This window comes from Phaethon aethereus (genome assembly GCF_964289735.1).
Source record: "Phaethon aethereus genome assembly, chromosome: 2".
In the NCBI taxonomy this organism is placed as follows: Eukaryota; Metazoa; Chordata; class Aves; order Phaethontiformes; family Phaethontidae; genus Phaethon; species Phaethon aethereus.
In genome coordinates, this window is record NC_138582.1 from 19,657,709 (window position 1) to 19,681,337 (window position 23,629).

Sequence of the window (23,629 nt, forward strand, 5' to 3'; positions counted from 1 at the left end):
AAAGAAAGAAAGAAAGGAAGAAAGAAAGGAAGAAAGAAAGAAAGGAAGAAAGAAAGAAAGGAAGAAAGAAAGGAAGAAAGAAAGAAAGGAAGAAAGAAAGAAAGGAAGAAAGACAGAAGGATCCTCTCATTTAGCATTGTGCTGAGACTGCAAAGAATTGCATACCTGAAACAGACATGAAGAACAGCAGGTGCTGCATCAGCAACCTCAAGTAAAAACTGTAACCAAAGGAAAAACAACTCCTCAACTCAATAAAATCTGTGTGTGAAAACATAAATTAAAAATGATTGCTACATGTGAACGTTAGCATGTTTTTTTCTAAAGGTTAGTGAATATTTAGCTCAGTAGAGGGTTATGAAACATGATATAAAGCCAGCTTCTTCTGGCAGAGTTTGAAAGTTTATATTAGGAGGTGACATGAGCGATCTCCATGGAATACTTACTGTGGCTCAGCAGCCTGTTAGCAGGACACTCTGGGTGCCAGGAGGCTTTGTCGTGCTGTAATACTGCTGTATGTTAGCAGTGGAGCTAAAAAGAGAAGTGAACTTCATTTGAGCTTGGGCTAATGACTGGGTGAAAACTTCAGAAAAAAAACCCGCACACACCTTCAAAACAACCCCAAAACCACAGAGAGCTCCCTTAAAAATTAAATTGCTTCATGTTTCATCATAAGACTCTGCTTCGAAGACTGAAGAACTTCAGAACAGGGAAGTTTTGTGAGTACTCACTCTCTTAAATTTCCTGGGTTATCCCTGCTGAACAAGGTTTCATTAATAATGTATTTAGGAACATGCTCTGTGTACCTCTTATCAGCTACCAGCAAGTGGTATCTTTGCCACAGCACTGCCCTTATGGTGATATTTTTTTTTTGGAAACAATTTCCACTGCTCTTGAAATATAAAACAATATATTGGAAAATATATCTGTAGTTTATCTGAAAGGCCTATGATTGGAATTTTCCTATGTTTAAAATCTTTTGGTGCTTAAAGCTGATCAAAAGATCCAGAAAACAAGCAAAAAGAAACAAACAAAACTAAAAAGCAAACTAGCAAATGCATCCTTATGCAAACCTCCTTGCAGAGCTTTTCACACACGAAGAAATCTCTCATCTGGAATTACAGCAAAAGAGAGGGATGTAACACTTTGAAGATCTGCACTGATTCTTACAGATTCATTTAGTTTCTCTCAGACCACATGGAAAGCAAGTATACTAATACCAGTCATTCAACTCTTAATGTCCTGATGTCCTATTAATATGAAAGTGCTGAGTTTACTTAATATTCCATAAGACTTTGCCATGTGATCAAATGCTCTGATATCAATGGGACCATCCATACCTAGAAGTTAAATACAGGGAAGATTTACAGGCATTATGATGTTGAATACCAGTACAATAAACTTTCAGAGATTTACTGGACAACAAGGATAGATTCTATTCTGAGCCATATTTTCAGTTTGTTTAGGCTAAGGGCCCAATTAATCCCTACTCAGCTAAACCTATAAATCCATGCTGGTTTAGACATAAGATTAAATCTTGATGATGACAAGGACTATTTGCTCAAATGTTGCCTGTAATTGTCCCAAATAAAAGAGACACACACAGATATAAAAGAAGGTATTAGACAAGAGATGTGGACTTTATTGTACATTAACTAAAATTTTCTTTTCCCAGAAAAAAAAAAAAAAAAGTTGTAAAATCTTTCAAATGATGCTGTAGTCCGAAAAAAAATGGCAGGACAATGTGTTCCAAATAGTTTTCTTTAAAATGTGGAAAAAAATAACAAGGAACTGTTTCAAAATATTGTTAATCACAAAGCCTTGCAAGAGGAAGGACATACACCTTAAAGGTACAGAAAATGGATTTAATTTTATATGGCAGCTGTTTTAGTAAAAGCATAATTTCACTCATTAGTGGATCAGAAAATTCCATAAAATGACTGCCCAAAAGTAACAACAATCTATAATATTTATTTTTAAATATTTTACAACTTTTAATTTTTAGATATTTCCTCCTGTTTTCAGAAGATCTGTTTTAGCGGAGCATTTTTAAATTTAACCTTAATGTCTCTTTAAGAACAAACACTGATAACAATTGGTGTAAAATACAGTTCTAGAAAAGTATTTTAAAAAATCTGAGCTTTAATTATGCATACTGAAAGAGGACAGAAGGGCTTCTGTATCTATTTTTATAACAACTTTTAGTGCACTGAACAAAAGGTTTGGGATTGTTTTGGTTTTTACTGCAGTCGAGTTTGGAAACATTTATATTATTCTGTAGATTTTTCCTGGTTACTCTTTTATGAGTTGTTGCAATTAATCAGAAAACCATTCAACTGCTTAAGAAAAAGCAAACCTCTGTAACACTTTAGAAAAGTGTTGAGATTTCAGAAAAACTAGATGGTTACCTGTATGCAAGTTACCTTTCTGCAAGAAAGAAAGGCTGGGCAAAAGGGTTAGCATGCAAGCAGTGGAATTGGTTTGCCAGGCCAGAGAGCAGACTGGAAAGTAGACCAGGATAAGTGTGTTGGCATGCCCAGGACCTTTCTTGTCACCTTTATTGTGGAGTGAGATTTCTAGTCAGCTACACAGAGAACTGACAGCCTGGTACGTGAAATACCCGTACTGTCTCAGTCCTGCACTTTCTGTCAGACTCATCTTTTCCTCTAAATTTGTCTTTTGCATTAGTGTTATGCTTTTCTATCATGTACGGATGGTGTGCCCCTGCTTTTCATGATGTAGAACTCAACAGGCAGCTGCAGATTCTGAAAGATCCTCAGATCTGAGGGACAAAAAATACAAATGTTTTTAGTGACAATGTTAGCTGAGAGAAACAAAGGCATGTATGTGTTTCCTGAAACATTTTATATGAAATAAAAATATGTCAGTGACACTAAGATGTTTTGTAAGGAGCCTGGCTGTCAGTGTTGAAATACTTTAGATTTCCTTTTCTTTGTACTTGGAACCCTCAGTCCCAGGTTCAGTGCTCTTCTCCTGAGCTATGCCCCTGGCTGCAAGCTGGACATTGCCTGGGAAAGTGCTGCTTACAAAGGCCAAAACCATGCCAATTTGTAGTCAAGCAAATGGTAACAATAATGGTGTGTCAGCATGTTCCCTCACCCTATTTAGTTTACTGTTGTACATATTTCTAAGTATCCTGTGGGGAAAAGCAATACAGAGATATATCAGCTAACATAAATTTACAGAAAAATCCCACATACGGAATATCTAGTTTGCATATGGCAGAGATTTAATCTGTGTTAAAACATACATATTTGGGGTAATAAACTCTTGCTTATTAAATAAGATATAGGGGTTTAGACATTGTGCTGCACTGATCTATGCAAGTCCTGGTTCTGTGTTGCGCTCGTTCAAAAGGCGTTTTTCTATGGTCTCCCCTAGCACTCACCACAATGGACCCAATTCACGAAGACATGGGACATTATAGATCTGATTTTCTTCCCCCTCCAATGGTTTTATGGAAAGTGATGGAAAACTCAGTGATTTTAATGGGAAAGAATTAAGGTCCCTAGATAACTATGCAATGTGAAAGTGATTGAGTGGGTATCCTAATACGTTAGCGATACATTACAGGATTAAGCAAAACAAAAACAAATAAAAGATAGTCATGCAGATAAGATTAAGTAACTGCAGACACTGAGGCATGTCTTTCGTCTTTATGCTGTTCGGTCTAATCCAGGTCATACTGGTATTGATTTCCTGCCAGCAAATGATTTGATAATTACTACAAAGTGAAGTTGTTTTACCACATTTTTTACATCCATCTCAATTACACACAAACCTTCAATATTTGGTGACTCATTTAGAAGTCTCAGCAGCAAGATAAGAACAGAAAAGATATTGATATAGATTTTGATTGTCATCTTGGACACTCTTAAACTAAATTTGGGTTCAGACAAGTAAGTTGGACACTCTAGGAAACTTTCCTTATTATCATCTAAATTGGCTTTTCAAGTATTTGTGTATCTGCCATTTCTCAGAGGCACGATATTACAGTCGCCTACAAAGAGGAAAATAAATTGCATCTAACATAGTACACTTTAAAGTCATCTAAACGGGTCAATAATTAAGTTCCAGAATATCTAACTGAGAAGGGTGCTGTTTTCTTCAATTTTTACCTAGTAAACAGTAGTACTGAGAGGCTTTGAAACATACCCAAGTACGGGTGAAGTCAATAATACATCCAGAAAACATACTTCCATTCATTACATTGGGAACAAAGTAATACCAACACTTAAAACATTCTGTTCTCAACAGAATTTTCCATGGTACCCTGAAAGTATATATCTAGTGTGACTTCCATATATAAAAATCCAATAAAGAACTGTGAGAGCAGCCCTATTTAGGTCACCAAAGGAATGAGAAATTAATCAGGTGAAGTCCATTCTCTGATACTGTTTGCTCAGCAGTAAAACAACGCAAAGGCACATCCACATGGTTTACTAAAGCTTAATTCATTTGGATACTTGTGATCAAAGGCTTCAAATAATTGCGAAGAAATGTCGAGGTTGCAACATTCTGTCTAGAATGAATCAAAGAGGGAAAAAAATAAAGAAGGGAAAGGAAACAAAAAGGAATAAGAAGACCAACAACAAAATTACATCCCCAAAATTACTTTTTCCAAGGGGAAAAAAAATTTGCTTTTTTCCCCAGAAAATACATTTTCTGAACTATAAAACAAACCAGTTCCTCTTATTCATTCTTTCAGACTTTCTGTGACTCTCACAGCGCAATGGTGGCACCTATTGGTCTATGATAGACAGGAAAATCGCACTCTGCAAAGGTTATTTTTTCTAAATTAATACAGTCCACTTTGTTTCTGCATGCTGAGAGCAGCACTAGAATGACAATTCCTGCATTGAGGTGACAGCATGATTCATAGTAATAGCTCTGAAAATTAGTAATTTCTGATTCAGGATTCTTCCCACATGTTGTGACTATATTCTTGAATTGAAGTAACTGCTACAGAGCTGATCTTTTAACAGGTAGTGCGTCTATCAGTTCCCTCGAGAATAACTGGATGGGTGCCCCCTTCTGTGCATGAGTCATATTCTCCAATGTTTCCTGAGAAGAGAGGCTAAATAAAGGGAGCATACATGCGAGAATAGATAATGGGAGTCCTGTGTGACTCAAGCAGTGCAAAATGGGGTTTACTGTTTCTTAATCTATCAGAAGGAAGCGTATACAGAAAAAGCTGAGGTGGTATGGGAAAAGGACAGACATGGATTCACAGCTGTCCTAAAGCTCACCATCCTGAGCAGGGGTGCTAAGCAAGCACTTTGGTGAGCAGTAGTTCTTTCAGCCAGTTTGTATGTGTAGGCAAAAAGAATTGTTCAGCTTCATCCAGCATTTTTTTCTGCCTTTTAATAGTAAGATAAAGAACTTCCCAGAAAAAGACAGAGAGAAAATGAGTTTTTCTTCACGACAAGCAATAAGTGATAAATGTTTGAGAACATCACAATGATACAAAAAAAAAAAGAAACAGATTCTGCTTTGAAGAAATAATGAACCTCAACATTGGCCTTCTCCTTCCCTGCCCTGTCCTGCCCTTCCCCTTCTCTTTCCCTTCTTCCTTTCTTCCCTTCCTTTCCCTTCCCTTCCCGCTCTTGCCCTTGCCAATTCTCCTGAATTACCTTAATTAAAAAAATAGCATATACTTCAACCTTTTCATACATATAAAATAAACTGATTCTGGGCTATTTTTATGGAAAAGAATTTACAATTTAGGTACTCTATTTAATTTTGTACCTGTTTTAGGATTGGAGAGGTATATAGGCTAGTCAATATTTGTAGTAGGGTGAGTCCTCTATGACTTAGTACTATGTCAGGTAATAACAGCATTCATATTTAGTTCATAAAGGGAACTTGGTTGAAGATATGAATGTTATACAGGCAAAAATATAAGCAGGAGAATGGGTAATATGTTTTCAAGTGTGAGACAATCTTTTTAGATATACGATATTAGAAGTTCAGAGGAAAAGTGAAGGGACAAAATAAAAGCTTGCATGGTTACATAGAAAAATATAGGAGATGATTAAAAGTATGATATGGTGGTGGTGTTTAAAACCAGACAGCAACTCAGCACCACACACCGCTTGCTCACTCCCCCTGCAGTGGGATGAGGGGAAGATAATTGGAAGGGTAAAAATGAGAAAACTCATGGGTTGAGATAAGAAAAGTTTAATAATTGAGAAATAACAACAACAACAATAATAATAATTTGTAATGAAAAGGAAAATAGCCCATAAAAGACAAGTGATGCAAATTAAAACAACTGACCAATGCCCAGCCACTCCCTGACCAGTGGCCCCCTCACCAGCCTTCCCCTCAGTTTTATTGCAGAGCATGATGTCATATGGTATGGAATATGAATTTGGTCAGTTAGGGTCAGTTGTCCTGGCTGTATGCCCTCCAAAGTTCTGGTGCACGCCCAGCCTACTCGCTGGTAGGGTGGTGCAAGAAGCAGAAAAAGCCTTGACTCTGTGTAAGCACTGCTCATCAGTAATGGAAACACATCTGTATTAACAACACTGTTTCCAGTACAAATCCAAAACATAGGCCCATACTAGCTACAAGAAAATTAACTTTATCCCAGCCAAAACCAGCAGGTATGGCCTTCAAAAAGTGGAAGTCATGACTAAATAATTTACAAAAGAACAAGAATTCTGTCAAGTTAACAAAAAAAGTGAGGCCAAAAGATATATCACAGAATCAGAGAATCAGAGAACCACTAAGGCTGGAAAGGACCTCTAAGATCGTCAAGTCCAACCGTAAACCCAACACCACCATGCCCACTAAACTATGTCCCGAAGTGCCACATCTACACGTTTTTTGAACACTTCCAGAGATGGCGACTCCACCACCTCCCTGGGAAGCCTGTTCCAATGCTTGATCACACTCTCGGTGAAGAAATTTTTCCTAATACCCAATCTAAACCTCCCCTGGTGCAACTTGAGGCAATTTCCTCTTGTCCTATCACTAGTTAGTTGGGAGAAAAGACCAACACTCATGTCGCCACAACCCCCTTTCAGGTAGTTGTAGAGAGCGATAAAATCTCCCCTCAGTCTCCTCTTCTCCAGACTGAACAACCCCAGTTCCCTCAGACGCTCCTCATAAGACTTGTGCTCCAGACCTCTCACCAGCTTCGTTGCCCTTCTTTGGACACGCTCCAGCACCTCAGCATCCTTCTTGTAGTGAGGGGCCCAAAACTGAACACAGGATTCAAGCTGCGGCCTCACCAGTGCCGAGTACAGGGGCACAATCACTTCCCTACTCCTGCTGCCCACACTATTCCTGATACAGGTCAGGATGCTGTTGGCCTTCTTGGCCACCTGGGCACACTGCTGGCTCATGTTCAGCTCCTGTCAACCAGCACCCCCAGGTCCCTTTCCACCGGGCAGCTCTCCAGCCATTCCTGCCCAAGCCTGTAGTGTTGCATGGGGTTATGGCTGAAGTGCAGGACGCAGCACTTGGCCTTATTAAACCTCATACGGTTGGCGTCAGCCCACCTATCCAGCCTGTCCGGATGCCTCTGCAGAGCCCTCCTACCCTCCAGCAGATCAACACTCCCACCCAATTTGGTGTCATCTGCAAACTTGCTGAGGGAGCACTCGATCCCCTCATCCAGGTCATCAGTAAAGATATTAAACAAGACAGGCCCCAAAATTGAGCCCTGGGGAACACCGCTTGTGACTGGCTGCCAGCTGGATTTAACGCCATTCACCACAACTCTCTGGGCTCGGCCATCCAGCCAGTTCTTTACCCAGTGAAAAGTAAACCCATCCAAGCCACGAGATACCAGTTTCTCCAGGAGACTGCTGTGGGAGACACTGTCAAAGGCTTTTCTAAAGTCCAGGTAGACAACATCCACAGCCTTTCCCTCATCCACTAGGATCCTAGCAGAACAACATTCATCAAAATTCTGTGTCCTGAAAATACTGCCACAAAAATGTGAAAGATTCACCGACTGTGAAAATTAACGACTAGTTGAACTACCACTTTAATATTGAGGGATAATTTGGCTCTCAATACAACATTTGTTCAGCTTGGTTTTTTATCCCTGAGCTAGCTTTTTGGTTATAAATAATTCATAGTACAGTTTTTCCATTAAGTATGGAGTCAACTCCATTGTAAAATTTTAAATGATAAGTTGAAAATGTTTATAAAGTTTGAAAATTTAAACTTCTGTGTGAAGTTCATGAACAGTTCTTTTATGCCTATTATAAAACTTAAATAATATTATTTTAATATCCTATAATAAGCATGAATTTAAGGAGAAAGAAAAAATATTCCATTCATTTTATTTTAATAATATTTGAAATTTTGTGCACCGTAAGAAATATTGATTTGATTCCTACATGCAAGTTAATTTCTGACTGCCAGGAAAACAGTAAATAATTATAGTTTTTGTATCTATATATTACTGTATGAATGTGAAGTTTCAGTTAGTACTTAATACCACCACAGGATGTTATAACAGCATTTGAATCATTTGAATTTATGTTGTGCTGAAATTAATGAAACTGTTCACATAAGCATAAAAGTGCATGCAGTGCTTATTCACATCAACCTTATGTTTCTGAGATTTCCATATTTCAATGGTTGACTGATAAAGATAGCTATTAAAATCAAGACCCATAAACAGTTTATTTGAAATGCTCTACAGCTCTGGCTACATGGTATATTCTGGTGGTTTGCTATATTCAGCCTTTTTGGGCATATATACTTGCTTTTCACTGCTATTCAATTCTTTCCACTTTTATACTCCACACTGTCATTTCTGAAAAGTATGTCTAATAAAACTTTTTCAGAAAGACACTTCAGCCAAAGTGGTGGTAAAGGTCAAAAACTCATTTGATTCACCACTGGTTTAGCATGTGTTGAAATCCCCTCCAGAAGTTTAAAATTCTCATTCCCCTCAGGAATTTAATATTTGAAGAGATCACTTGGTCACCAGGTTCCCTGTCTCTGCAGGCAATTATGACAAATCATTCCCTTCATGAAATGAACTGCAATGAAATAAAACTTCATAACAAGGGAGTTTGGGATATTTTTAAAAAATCTGCTACTGCTTGGGAGACTATTTCAGAACATCAGTCCCTGCTGTTAAAATATTTCATATTTGTGGTCTAAGCTGGCTGTAAGAAAGATCTATTGCTACATATGAGGCAGTCTCATTCCCTGATGAAAAAGTTCACGTGCAATGTTTAATTAAAGAAACAAAAAAAAAGAACTAAGTGTGTTTAACTTACTGTTTCCACCTTTTACTTCAAAAAAGAGCAAATGAACTTGAGGGTGAAAAAACCTAATAATACCAATGTCAGCTGTGTTCAGACAAAGGATTCCATTCTGTCATATGAACTGGTCTTACTTTTTGGTGATTCTATTAACTCTTAGTAGGTTTAAAACAAAGAATATAGCATATTTCCCTTTATTCTGAGAAAGATGTTTATGGAACATGAGCATCTGCTTTTCATTCATAATATTTTATATAGACTGACATGTTTAGTAGAATTTGTACTAAATATGTACTAAAATAAGCAACTAGCCTATAAAATATCACAATAATAGTGTTTTGATTCAATTGATAGTCCTACTAACTTCTACTAAAAGTTGTAATGGCATAAATTGAAAAACAACTTTACTATAAAGTATGACTTTTCTCTGATGTTAATAAGTATAGGCAGGTAAAAACATCAAGACATAATATGCTCCACATTTACATCTTTTATTTATAAAGTCCTTTCAACATTAAGAACATCTCTCTTGTCAAGTAATGTTCATCTTAATCTAAGAATTAAACTACAGATGTAAATAAAAAACATGTGTGGCATGGCTATTACTTTAGTTTTTTCACTTTCTCTCTGATATTAAACATATGAGCAACTCATTTTTGGGTGTGTTTATATTGTTGCAAATCACCTTATTTTTGTTAGGAAACTGTAATCTATAAGTAGGCCTCCCTTTTTATCTTCGAAGTTATACAATGTAGTTTTGCTTTCTTCTTCTTTACTTCTTTTATCATTCCACCCCTTAAATCAGTGGACAATGTTTGTCTGTTGTTGAAACGCTAATGATTTCTTGTACAAACTGAGTAATATTCCATTTCTCCTTGTAGTTTCTAGTAGTAAATCTACCTTTTTTTGCGCTTGCGGGTTTGGAAATGTGTATAACGTGTGTAGCACGACTGACAAAAATAGGAATGTATTACAAAATTTAAACAATACAAATACGCCAAACATGGTTGTGGTCTTGTTGCCCTAGACAGTGTCTTAATATATGGGTTCAAGAGGAGACTAGACTAGTTCACGTGACAGAAATTCACTGACAGTCATTAAATACATACATACTGGATCTGGTTGGGATAGAGTTCATTTTCTTCGTAGCAGCCTGCATGTTGCTGTGTTTTGGATGTGTGATTAAAAGTGTTGGTAACGTACCGGTGTTTTGGCTATTGCTGATCAGTACTTACACAGTGTCAAGGCCTTCTCTTTCTTCCAATCTGCCCATGCCCTGGAGATTGGCTGCAAGTGGGCAACAAGTTGGGAGGAAATGCAACTGGGATGGCTGTTCCAAACTGGCCAAAGATATATTCCAGGACACATAACATCATGCTCAGCACTAAAACTGAGGGGAGGATTTTTGGTGGAGGTAGTTGTTACACAGAGACTGGCTAGGTATTGGTCTATATGTGGAAGGTGGTGAATGACTGACTTTGCACAGTTTGTTTCGTTGTTTTTCTTCTTGCCTTTAAGTATTAAACTACCTTTATCTCAGCCTACAACCTTTCTTACTTTTGCTCTTCCTATTCTCTGCCCCTTTGCAGCAGGGCAGTTAACAAGTATCTGGTGCTCACCTGCTGGCCAGGGTCAGCCTACCACGGCATGGAAACCACATATGAATCAAGACGTTTCTGAGGCACAGATGGCTGTAATCCAGGAGAGTATTGGTGGCAAATATTATTACCACTGATTATCCTCCAGGCGCCTGCTTTTGTCAAGGGTCAGAAAAAGAATATTGGATTCATTCAACCTTGAATCTGACAAGTATAGATTCTTTTAGGTTCGCATTTAAGATAGTGCCTAGGTAAACATGGAAAAAATATCATAACCAAACAAAGGAATGGAAAAGAAGATTGTAGAGTACAGAAAACATACCAGATATCTCGTCATTTTAGCAATCTTTGCATAATTATTTATCTGCCTCATGTGTTTGAAATAGTCTTTATTCCTGATATTTTATAATTATAATGTAGAATGAGTTCAGTTCCACTTTCCTCCTCTACACCAAAAGGAATATGGTTCCTAGAATTTAACTTCCAAAAAGACATTCCCATTCAGAGAGGCTGCTGACCCATGCTCATAATGTATTCTACAAGGACTCCCACACTAAAGCATTTTATGACTAAAAATATTTATTTTTTGCATTTCTCTTAACAGACAATAAATTCAAAATAAAATCAGAATGTCCAAGCACCTCTCAAAATGTTTGCTAACGTTAATGTATATTGTTACATGTGTGTATTTCCAAACAAAATGTCAGTCACAGAAGTTATAGTTATTTGATAAAAATAAAATGAGCTAGTTTCCATTTTCTCTTTCACATATTCATCTTAACTATTTTTCTTATAAATAGGACTGGTCAGAGAATATAATTTACATTCTGCAGAACATTTTTAAAGCAGAGCAAAGAAGTCAAAATTCATCAATATTGGCTGAAACAGAATATATGCTTCAGAAATAACGTTACGGAATAAAACATTTTTATGTTGAAATCTTTCATATTTTTAAATTACCAAAGATACAGTGATGGATAAATTTTCTACTAATGAAATTCAGTAGTTTCAAGGCCTATCATGTAACAGAAACATCCCCTCCTTGTTGACTGTTGAATGAAAGTAGATCAATTAAAATTGCTGTTCTTTAATTTTGTTATTCCAAACAGTCACAGGAATATATTAATTTCATATTGTATTGCTAATGACAAATATTATATATTCACAGCTTCTCCAGCTTGTCAAGAATAAGACATATAACAGACACTATTGCTATAATTTTGTGGGGACAGATTATTCTTTAAATGTTCCTCAACAGATCTTCTGAAATTACCTAGCCCACATATGTATTTACAAATTTTATTTATTACAATGCATTATATTTTTTAATCCAATTCTGTTGACAACCTTATTTTGTTATTACTCTATTATGCACTATCACTGTGCTTAAAATAGTGTTGTCTACTGAATATTTGTTGTAATTGTTGCTGATGTGAACACAACCTCACTGCACAACAACCTTAAAATGAACTTTGGTATTAGCACTTAATTGTTATCTTCTCAACACACATTTCAAATAAACAGGCTAATTGCTTCTGTTGGTCAAAAACACAAACCTTTTTTCATTTAAAATGTAACTACTATATATTTCTGCCTAAGGTTATACATTTGTTTCTGCCATAAGAAACTAGTAAGACTTAGGTAAGTAATTAAAAAATGTAATTGGCTTATATTTGTGTTGCTGTTCGTATCTATTTGCTGAAAACCTTCATACAAACCACACATGAAAATATATTACTTACATAACACATATAGTAAAAATCTATTAATGAAAACCTATTCAAATATGGAAAAGGAATTACTATGTCTTTGTAGTTGAGATATTTTCTCAATATCAGAAATTAAAATACTGAACATCATTATGAAAATGATCAAGACTAAGTTGTACCTGTTATGGAAGACTTACTCTAAGTACCTTATTTTCCTTATTTTGTTAGACTTTTTTGGCTATCTCACCATTGGTGTGAAATAGTCAGTTTCACTCCTGAAAAGAACTGTGACTATTTTCAGAAAGTTCTTACACAATCTCAACATTCATGCAAGATGATTAACACAATTCTTGAACTAAAATAATCTTGATATATTTCTGATTTTCTGCTTTAAAAATTACTCAATTACAATCAAATTTCCTATAAACATGCTTTTAAATTCCTATAGACATGCTTTCTTTTTTCTTTTATGTCCAACTTCTTTACACAACTGCTCTGCCTATCAAACAGGAATGACTACCATGGAGCTGTAATCACACAGGCCACCAGCTAGACACATATAGATCAGATTTAATTCTTTGGATACATATGTAGGCTGAATTTTCTTCCTCTATGAAAGTTACTGATTACTTTTTCTCATAGCTGTTGGACACTGATTTTTACAAAGTTTATTTCTGCATATGCAAATTCTTTCTATTATGGTTAAATATGGTTAAACTTCTATTTACCAACCTTTCAAATAAAGACAGACTCCCTTCTTGCTGCACCAGAAGAAGCCAATTTACATTCAACTTGTTGCAGAAAAGACAAGAGAGATTATTATAGTATTGCCTGATTTTTCATTTCTAAAAGAAAGGTCACTCCAACTGCAAGTAGTTATTTTTCTTTGTGGTAAAATGTAACACTTCACATGCTACCAAATCCATCCTGTGAACTTTGGGTCCTTCCTTTCAAGAGTCAAGTTATACCACTGAAAGAAAAGGAAAGGAATTCTATGTATTTTTAATATATAATTTATTTCAATAAAGCAACATTGTCTTTTTCTGTGATTTCTTGCTTTAAAATCTCTAATACTGGTTTTCATATTTATGTTTCTGAATTGAAAAAAAGACAAAAAATATTATCAAATCCATGCAGTTTTAATATATCTATCTCTAGAATCTAAAGTTCAGAAGGAAAATTAAGTAATTAAACTTAATGTTCATAGTCTGAATAACACATGAAATGGAATAATTTAATTTTTCTGTCTATCTGTCTATCTTGTTATTTCTTTCAAACGTTATTGCATGTTATCTTGGTTTTGGTTTTATTTTTAGATAAACGTCAGGCCCAGATCCATACTTATTACTCAGGCATTACTCAAAGAAACTTCCCATTAGAAAAAAAAAAAAGAAAAAATGTTATTGATGTTATTGCATTCAGACCAAAGACTTTAGCTCACTGGTTGCAATTCCATTAAAAATAAACTTGATATCCCAAGCTCTGATCATTACATTTTGTTAAACATTTCTGAAGCAAAATATTCATTTAAATGTATAGGAGAATTTTTACTAACTAGTAAAGCAGAAGAATGATGTTATTGAACAACCACTTTGCCCTCTATTGCAACCTAGTCATTGTACCTCTGTGATGAAATATAGCTATGGTTTAACAGAATAAGGCCATGTTTCTTACCATTTTAATGAAGACAGCAGTGTAAATTGTGAAAAACAAACTTTGGTTTGGTCAGAGTATACAATGATTTTTTTACTAATAAAGAAATTTTAACATTTCCAATTAGAATAAGGAATCAATAAGATATTAATTTTAAAATTTTATTTGTGTGAAGTTACTTGCATTAACTACACGTCTTCCTCTCCCTGAACTTAGGTGTCTTTTCAGTAATGACTCACTGGGAAAACCATCACTCACTGAACAGTAACCACTGCCAGGAACACTTTCATAGGAATTTCGCAGGAAATAATCTCCTAAATGATGGTTATCAGTTTGAGTGACCCATTGAGGTCACAAGACAAAATAATGTATGACAGAATATTCCTACACTCTCAAAGGTACTTTCTTAAGGTCTGTTTTTTTCTGAAACTTAGGGCCTGGTGTTTCTTTTATTATTATTTATTTAACATACCACATCTCCCCATCTGTCCTTTTATCTTTCAGTTAACTGGAAGATTTACTTAAACAAATCATGAAGATCCAGCTTTCTTTATGAATCTTCTTACCCCACAGTCACCACAGCAGCACCATTATGGTTTACAGCAGCTTGGACTTTGCATTGATTGAGCTAAAATTATGTTAGCTGTATACTGCAGCAGAAAACTTTTCCTCCTCATGATCTCATTAGATTGTAATGAATAATCTCCCCAGGGAGGTCATCAAAGCCATGCCATCAGCATTATTTAAATCTTCTACTGCTCTTAATCATTTTTACTATAGCATTGTCTACGAACCCAAGCTAAGATTGGAAATCCCATTGTACTAGGTACATGGTTAAATGCAGTCCCTGCCCTGAAGAGCTTAAGATCTAATTAGATTAGACAGCTGTGACAACGATATTCAAAATGTCACAAACATTTTTAAAGATTGCCACACGTTTGTCACTAATAGCACCTCAGGCTTGAAATGTAATAAATGTAAAATAGCAGGACCAGGATTTTCAAAGAAATGTGAGGCTTCCACACAAAATAGGAAATAGGTGCCTGAAGTGGTGAGTTAAAGTCTAAAGGTTTATGTTCACACTTCTCACCCTCCTCTTTTTGACTTCTGTTGCTAGTTTCATCTCTGGGAGAAATTTACTTTCTTGATGTACAGCAAACAATGTTTTATCTAACTCCCTCATTTAGAAAGACTGACTGTTTAAGTAATTTTATAAATTAGACACAAAGCTGAGCTGAGCATAAATAGTTTTTGCTATAGTTCCGTCCAAATACATCCCAAATCCTTATACACACATTTACACAAGAAAACACTGGTGCCGGAAGGTATAAGCATTATTAAAGACACAAAGGATGTTGCAACACTGGGAACATTTTTTAGTAGTTTATCGAGGCAGATTTAACCCCTGCCTTACTGGCGAGAGGAAGGAACATGCAGTCACCTGGATCTGAAACCTGTTAGTTAAGTTTTACGTACAGTTCACCTCAGTGGACATCTCAGCACTGAATGACAATATAATCACATACTTGAAGTGTAATTACTTATACCAATCTCAACACTGTGGTACACAGCTTTCTTACAGAGCGGTATTGGGCACTGTGATTAGTATTTGTCAGGTATGGTTAGTTCTCCACTTTGTCCTTTCTTCAAAATAAAAATTCTGTGTACAGTAATGCAATATAATTAATAGTATTATGTAAGTGTGACAAACACTCTGAGAGAGAGGGGGCAGAGAGGGAGGCGTGGGGAGAGTGAGCACACCTTTAGCTCTCCATTGATAAAACAGTGCGAAAGCGTATGTGAATAGGCAAGGGTGTCACCTTCTTGCTTGGAAAAATGAGAAAAACTAATAAAAGTTTACACACCTATGGATTGTGTATAATTTACCCACAACTCATAAAATGTACATAGTAGAACTTATCCATAATTTTAATTGTATCATTTAATATACCAGTGTATTGTTTTCATCATTACACACCAAGCTGTATTTTCTGTGTACTCTCATTTTATGTATTATTACCACCTGACTACATCTACTATTAAATTCATCTCAATGGTGAAAGAAGGATGTAGGAAGACCTCATATGGCACACATTGATTAAACAAACTTACTGCCTAGTGGGCTAGGACAGAAGAGAAAAATTAGAGTCCATGAGCTGTCTATGAGGCAGAAAGCACGTGAGCCTTGTAATAAAATGTTTCAGTGATTAAACAAAGCAAAGCATGCACTGTGTTCATTTTCCATGGGGACATTAGGCTTTAAAGTTTTTCAGAGTTCAGTGAAGCAAAATTACAAGAAACTCAATGGAGACAAGATCAAAGAATACTTTTTCTGGGGAGACCTAGAATCCATGTTGTCTTTTCCTTCAGGAAAACCTTATTTAGACTGTTACTCTTGCACATCCACCTCCATTGCTGAAACATGTAACTTTTAAATGAATTATTAAATAGCCAAAAGCTATCGAAGAGCGGCACTATAGGCTGGTGATCATGGAAAACCCCAGTCTGAGGAATATCTAGATCACAATGAAAGGCTGGAGGATGAAGGGATTGAGAGCAGCCCTGCCGAGAAGGACTTGGGCGTACTGGTGGATGAAGAGCTGGACGTGAGCAGCCAAAATGCACTCGCAGCCAAGAAGGCCAACCATATCCTGGGCTGCATCCAAAGAAGCATGGCCAGCAGGTTGAAGGAGGTGATCGTGCCCCTCTACTCCACATTGGTGAGACGCCACCTGGAGTCCTGTGTCCAGCTCTGGAGCCCTCAGCACAGGACAGACAAGGACCTGTTGGAGAGGGTCCAGAGGAGGGCCACAAAAATGTTCAGAGGGATGGAACATCTCTCCTCTGAGGACAGGCTGGGAGAGTTGGGGTTGTTCAGCCTGGAGAAGAGAAGGCTCCCAGGAGACTTTCTTGCAGCCTTCCAGTACTTAAAAGGGGCTTCTGAGAAAGATGGGGACGGATGTTTTAGCAGGGCCTGTAGAGATAGAACAAGGAGTAATGGTTTTAAACTAAAATAGGGTAGACTTAGAGTAGATCCAAGGAAGAAATTTTTCACAATGAGGGTGGTGAACAACTGGACCAGGTGTGCCCAGAGAGGTGGTAGATGCCCCATCCCTGGAAACATTCCAGGTCAGGTTGGATGGGGCTCTGAGCAACCTGATCTACTTGAATATGTCCCTGCTCATTGCAGGGGAGTTGGACTAGGTGACCTTTAAAGGTCACTTCCAACACAAACTTTTCTACAGTTCTGTGATTCTATGTTCCTATGAATCTTACATATTTATAATAAAAATCCAAGTATTTCAGTAACTACTCCAAAACAAAATACAGTTTAGTAAACTGTTATAACTGAATATAGAGAAAATTGGTCAGGGATAAAATCATGCCAAAACATGTAAGTATGTTAAAGGAACGGTTTGGATCATTTAGTTAAAAAAGAAGGGCTAACTATGGAAGTGATTTGGGTTTATGTGGCAAAGTTCTGGTAGTGGGATGAGGCTGCAGGGGTGGCCTCGATGAGGAGAGACCAGGGGCTGTGTCAGACACAGCCAGTTCCAGTCAGCTCTAAAATGGACCCAACATAGGCTCATCAGCCAAGCTGGTGGTGGCTCTGTAAGAAATAATAAAAAAACTCTGTGTAGCAGCTCTGAGAGAAAGGAGTGAGGAAAATGTGAGAGAAACAACTGTGCAGACACCAAAGTCAGCGCAGAGGGAAGAGAGGGAGGTGCTTTAGGTGCTGGAGCAGAGATTATCCTGCAGCCCATGGTAAACATCATTGGGATGCAGGTTGTCCCCTTGCAGCCCATGAAGGACCACACCGGAGCAAATATCCACTGTAGCCCATGGAGGACCTCACACCACATCAGGTGGATGTTCCCTGAAAGAAGCTGCAGTCCATGGAAAGTCCATACCAGAGCAGATTTTCTGGCAGGACCTGTAGCTCATGGAGGACTCAGGCTGGAGCAGTTCATGAAGACTGTGTCCTATGGGAGGCATCCCACGCTGAAGCAAGGGAACAGCATGAGGAGGAATAAATGGCAGAAATTAATAGTTATGGACTGACCACAAATGCCATTCCCCATCCCTCTGTGCCACGCAGGGGGAGAAGGCAGAAGAGTTGGGAGCGAAGGAGTGAAGTTCAGTCTGGGAGGAACAGGGTTGAAGGGAAGGAGGTTTTGGTTTTGTCTCTCTTTCTTATCATCATACTCTATTTTTAATTGGGAATAAAATTGGTTGAAGGATCAGGAGCACAGGTAGTGTTTTCCTCAATCACTTCAGTGGCAGGAAGGAACATTGAAAGGAACAGGAAAACACATCTGGTTACCGTGTAGCTCAGCGGCTGGTGTCATCGGTGGAATTTTGGTTTTTTTGCCCATGGGGAGGTTTACACAGCACCAGGCCTGCTGGCAGCAAATGGAGTTCAACTATCTGCAAGGGGGAAGAGGATTCTCGCTCATGAGTTGGCAGTGCTCATTGAGAGGAGTTTAAACTAGATTTGAAGGGGGAAGGGGATAAAACCAGACTCACTAGAGATGAGCCTAGAGGTGGCGTGCCAGAGTTGGGGGTGAAATCGATAGCCCAGCTCAAGTGCATCTACACCAATGCGCATGGCATGGGTAGCAAACAGGAGGAGTTAGAAGCCACTGTGCAGCGGGACAGCTATGACTTAATCGCCATCACAGAAACATGGTGGCATGCTTCTCATGACTGGAGTGCTGCAATGGATGGCTATAAGCTCTTCAGAAGGGATAGGCAAGGAAGGAGAGGTGGTGGGTGGCTCTGTACATTAGGGAGTGTTTTGATTGCATAGAGCTCAACGACTGTGATGACAAGGTCAAGTGCTTATGGGTAAGGATGAGGTGGAAGGCCAACAAAACAGATATAGTGCTGGGTGTCTGCTATAGATCACTCAGCTAGGATGAAGAGGCAGACAAAGCATTCTACAAGCGGCTGGCAGCAGTCCCACAACCACTAGTCCTTGTTCTTGTGGGGGACTTGAGCTTACCAGACGTCTGCTGGAAATACAACACAGCAGAGAGGAAACACTCTAGAAGGTTCCTGGAGTGTGTGGAAGCTAACTTCCTGACACAGCTGGTGAGTGAGCCTACCAGGGAAATGCCTCGCTTGATCTGCTGTTTACGAACAGAGAAGGACTGGTGGGAGATGTGGTGGTCAGAGGTCATCTTGGGCTTAGCAACCATGGAATGAGAAGATTCCCAGTTCTTGGTGAAGCAAGGAAGTGTGTCAGCAAAACCATAGACTTCCAGAAGGCAGACTTTGGCCTGTTCAGGACACTGGTGGAGAGAGTCCCTTGGGAGACAGTCCTGAACGGTAAAGAAGTGCAGGAAGGCTGGACATTCTTCAAGAAGGAAATCTTAAAGGCGCAGGAGCAGGCGGTCCCCATGTGCCTTGAAAGACAAGCTGGCGGGAAGATGACCGGCCTGGCTAAACGGGGAGGTTTTGCTGGGACTCAGAGAAAAAAAAAGAGTTTATCACCTTTGGAAGAACTCAAGAAGAGTACAAGGACCTCGTTAGGCCAAGCAGAGGCAAAATTAGAAGTGCAAAAACCCAGGTAGAACTCAGTCGTCCAGAGTCATAAAAGGTAACAACAAATGTTTTTACAAATATATTAACAACAAGAAGAGAGCCAAGGAGAATCTCCATCCTTTATTGGATTCTAGGGGCATGAGGGGGGAATTGTCTCCAAGCATGAGGAAAAGGCTGAGGTATTTAATTGCCTTCTTTGCCTCAGTCTTTAACAGCCAAACCAGGTATCCTCAGGGTATTCAGCCCCCTGAGCTGGAAGACAGGGATGGAGAGCAGAATAAACTCCCCATAATCCAAGAGGAAGCAGTTAAGGACCTCCTATGCCACCTGGACACCCACAAGTCTATGGGGCCTGATGGGATCCACCCAAGAGTACTGAGGAAGCAGGAGGAGGAGCTTGCCAAGCCACTCTCCATCATTTATCAGCAGTCCTGGTTAACAGGGGAGGTCCCAGAAGACTGGAGGCTTGCCAATGTGACGCCCGTCTACAAGAAAGGCCGGAAGGAGGATCCTGGGAACTACAGGCCTGTCAGCCTGACTTCCGTACTGGGGAAGATCATAGAGCAGCTCATCTTGAGGGTGCTCACAGGGCATGTGCAGGACAACTAAGGGATCAGGCCCAGCCAGCATGGGTTCATGAAAGGCAGGGCCTGCTTGATCAAACTAATCCCCTTCTAGGACCTGGTGCCCTGCCTAGTGAATGAGGGAAAGGCTGTGGATGTTGTCTACATGGACTTTACTAAAGCCTTTGACAACATCTCCCACCGCATTCTCCTACAGAAAGTGGTGGTTCATGGCTTAGACAGGCATACTCTTCGCTGGGTAAAGAACTGTCTGGACGGCCGAGCACAGAGCGTTGTGGTGAATGGAGTTAAATCCACTTAATGTCCAGTCACAAGCGGTGTTCCCCAGGGCTCAATTTTGGGGCCGGTCTTGTTTAATACCTTTATTGATGACTTGGATGAGGGGATCAAGTGCTCCCTCAGCAAGTTTGCAGACGACACCAAATTGGGTGGGAGTGTTGATCTGCTGGAGGGTAGGAGGGCTCTGCAGAGGGAACTGGACAGGCTGGATCAATGGGCAGAGGACAACTGTATGAGGTTTCATAAGGCCAAGTGTAGGGTCCTGCACTTCGGCCACAACAACCCCATGCAACGCTACAGGCTTGGGGAGGAGTGGCTGGAGAGCAGCCCAGCGGAAAAGGACCTGGGGGTGCTGGTTGACAGCCGGCTGAACATGAGCCGGCAGTGTGCCCAGGTGGCCAAGAATGCCAATAGCATCCTGGCCTGTATCAGAAAGAGTGTGGCCAGCAGGAGTAAGGAAGTGATCGTGCCCCTGTACTCGGCACTGGTGAGGCCGCAGCTTGAATCCTGTGTTCAGTTTTGGGCCCCTCACTACAAGAAGGATGCTGAGGTGCTGGAGCGTGTCCAGAGAAGGGCAACGAAGCTGGTGAGGGGTCTGGAGAAAACGTCTGATGAGGAGCGGCTGAGGGAACTGGGTTTTTTTTGTCTGGAGAAGAGGCAGCTGATGAGAGACCTTATTCCTCTCCAAGTACCTGAAAGGGGGTTCTGGTGAGGTGCGTGTTGGTTTCTTCTCCCAAGTAACTAACAGCAGAATGAGAGGAAATCGCCTCAAGTTGCTCCATGGGAGGATATTAAGAAAAATTTCTTTATGGAGAGGGTGGTCAAGCATTGGAACAGGTTGTCCAGGGAGGTGGTGGAGTCACAGTCACTGGAAGTGTTCAAAAAACTTGTAGATGTGGCACTTTGGGACATGGTTTAGTGGGCATGGTGGTGTTGGGTTTACGGTTGGATTTGATGATCCTAGAGGTCCTTTCCAACCTTAATGATTCTAGATTGTAAAATAAATTGATTTCCTGAAGTTTTACCTGTTTTGCCCTTGATGGTATTTGGTAACCCATCTCCTTGTCCTTACCTCAACCCGTGAATTTTTTAATCATATTTTCTCCCCCTGCCCTATGCTGGAGGGAATGAGAGAGCAACTGGGTGGGGGTCTGGCAGCCAACTGAGATCAGTGCACCACAGAATGAAAATCTGTCAAGGACGTATGGAATGGAAAGTAAGAAAGAGCAACCAAAATGTGATACAGGTGGCTGAACCGTGCCACAACTTGGTAAAAAATTCAGGAATAAACACATAGATATGAAGCATTTTTGTTTATCAGATTGAAATCAGTCCTTTAACCAGAGTGCCAAAGAAGGATGATTAATGGCAGAAGTTATATTACAGCAGAATTTTTTTCTGAATTTTTCATAAATAAAGACTTCTTTAAAAAGAAAAGAAGAAATATACTAATTGGAAAGAAAATCTAATAAAGTATAAAAAATTATTTTGCTGTATACGTGAAAAACAATTAATTTTTGTCCCAATTTAGCCTGGAAATCATTGAATACATTTGCTATCCGAAAAAGAATAAATGCCATCATCGTAAAGAGTCATAATACCTAGATCTTCAGACTTTTTTTGCCATGACTTTTGAATTTTTGAATAGTGATGAATATATGCAGAGTGTTTGAGCTTTTTCAAAGTTAGCTTTAAAATACACAATCTAAAACCAGGAAATGCCTCAGGTTGTTTCAGGTATTTCTTCTCTTTTCCATACTGAAGACATGAATCTATATGAAACAACATGAAAGACATAGCAAAAACAATTAGTGGAATGACTCACAGCTTAAGGCCACAATTCTACATATACATAAGCACATTTGGAATAAGCATGTATTCTAAATAAGAAGTTGCAGATTAAAATATTCATAGCTACTATTATATAAACTTGTTAGATACAAGTCTTTGAATCATGAAATTTTGAGTAAGTGCTCACATTTAGAACTATTTGTCATTATTTTAGCTTTAAATTTGTAAATTACTGCAAAATACTATTTAATTAGCAAAGTTAAACAAAAGCTAATCTAAACTAGTACCATTTGAAATACCATATTTTTTTCAGGGTCATTTAACACCTAAAAATGGAAGGGAGAGCACCTGAAAAACTAGTCACCAAAATAATTTTTGATGATAGAGGCAAGGTCCTTTACTAACTATAATTTGGGCAAGATTCTTTACTAACGTTGCCAAAAAACAGGTAGTCTAAAAAAATAGTTTCCATAATATAATAATCTCTTCACCTGCAGGAGCACTGCAATTGGATATACTGTTTGTCTTTCTGAAAAACGTCTTTCTATGAAGCAACAGATGCAGGCTATTTCAGGATTTAGATGGTTGTTTTCCAGTGACTCATTACAAATTTCCAGGAATGGAAGAATGCCTGCTTTGGTTGCTTAGTTCGGCTACTGGATGTTATCCACCATGTAATATTCTTTTCTCAGGAAATAAAACACTAAAAAAAGGTTTTCTCCTTATAGCAAGACCACTGAAAACGTCGGTCTGCTACACCTGACTTAAAACACGAACATCAAAATAACAAAAATATTTTTGAAAAGCAATAAATGCAACCACCTGCTAAAACACTAAAAAAAGGTTTTCTCCTTATAGCAAGACCACTGAAAACGTCGGTCTGCTACACCTGACTTAAAACACGAACATCAAAATAACAAAAATATTTTTGAAAAGCAATAAATGCAACCACCTGCTAAATTAGAAAAATAAGCTGCTTAATCTTGTCTAGAATGTTCTTGATGTTTTATAATGGGTCCCATCAGTCTCTACGAGTCATTATTACATGATGTTTTGTCATCAGCCAATGAGATAAGTGCATGGCAATGACTAAGATGATAAAATGATACATATATGATGGTGCCTCAAACATGATATCTTCATACATGGAAGGAAATATTGCTTTCAGTAGAAGTAAGATGAGATTATGTTTTCTTGACAATCGATACCTATTG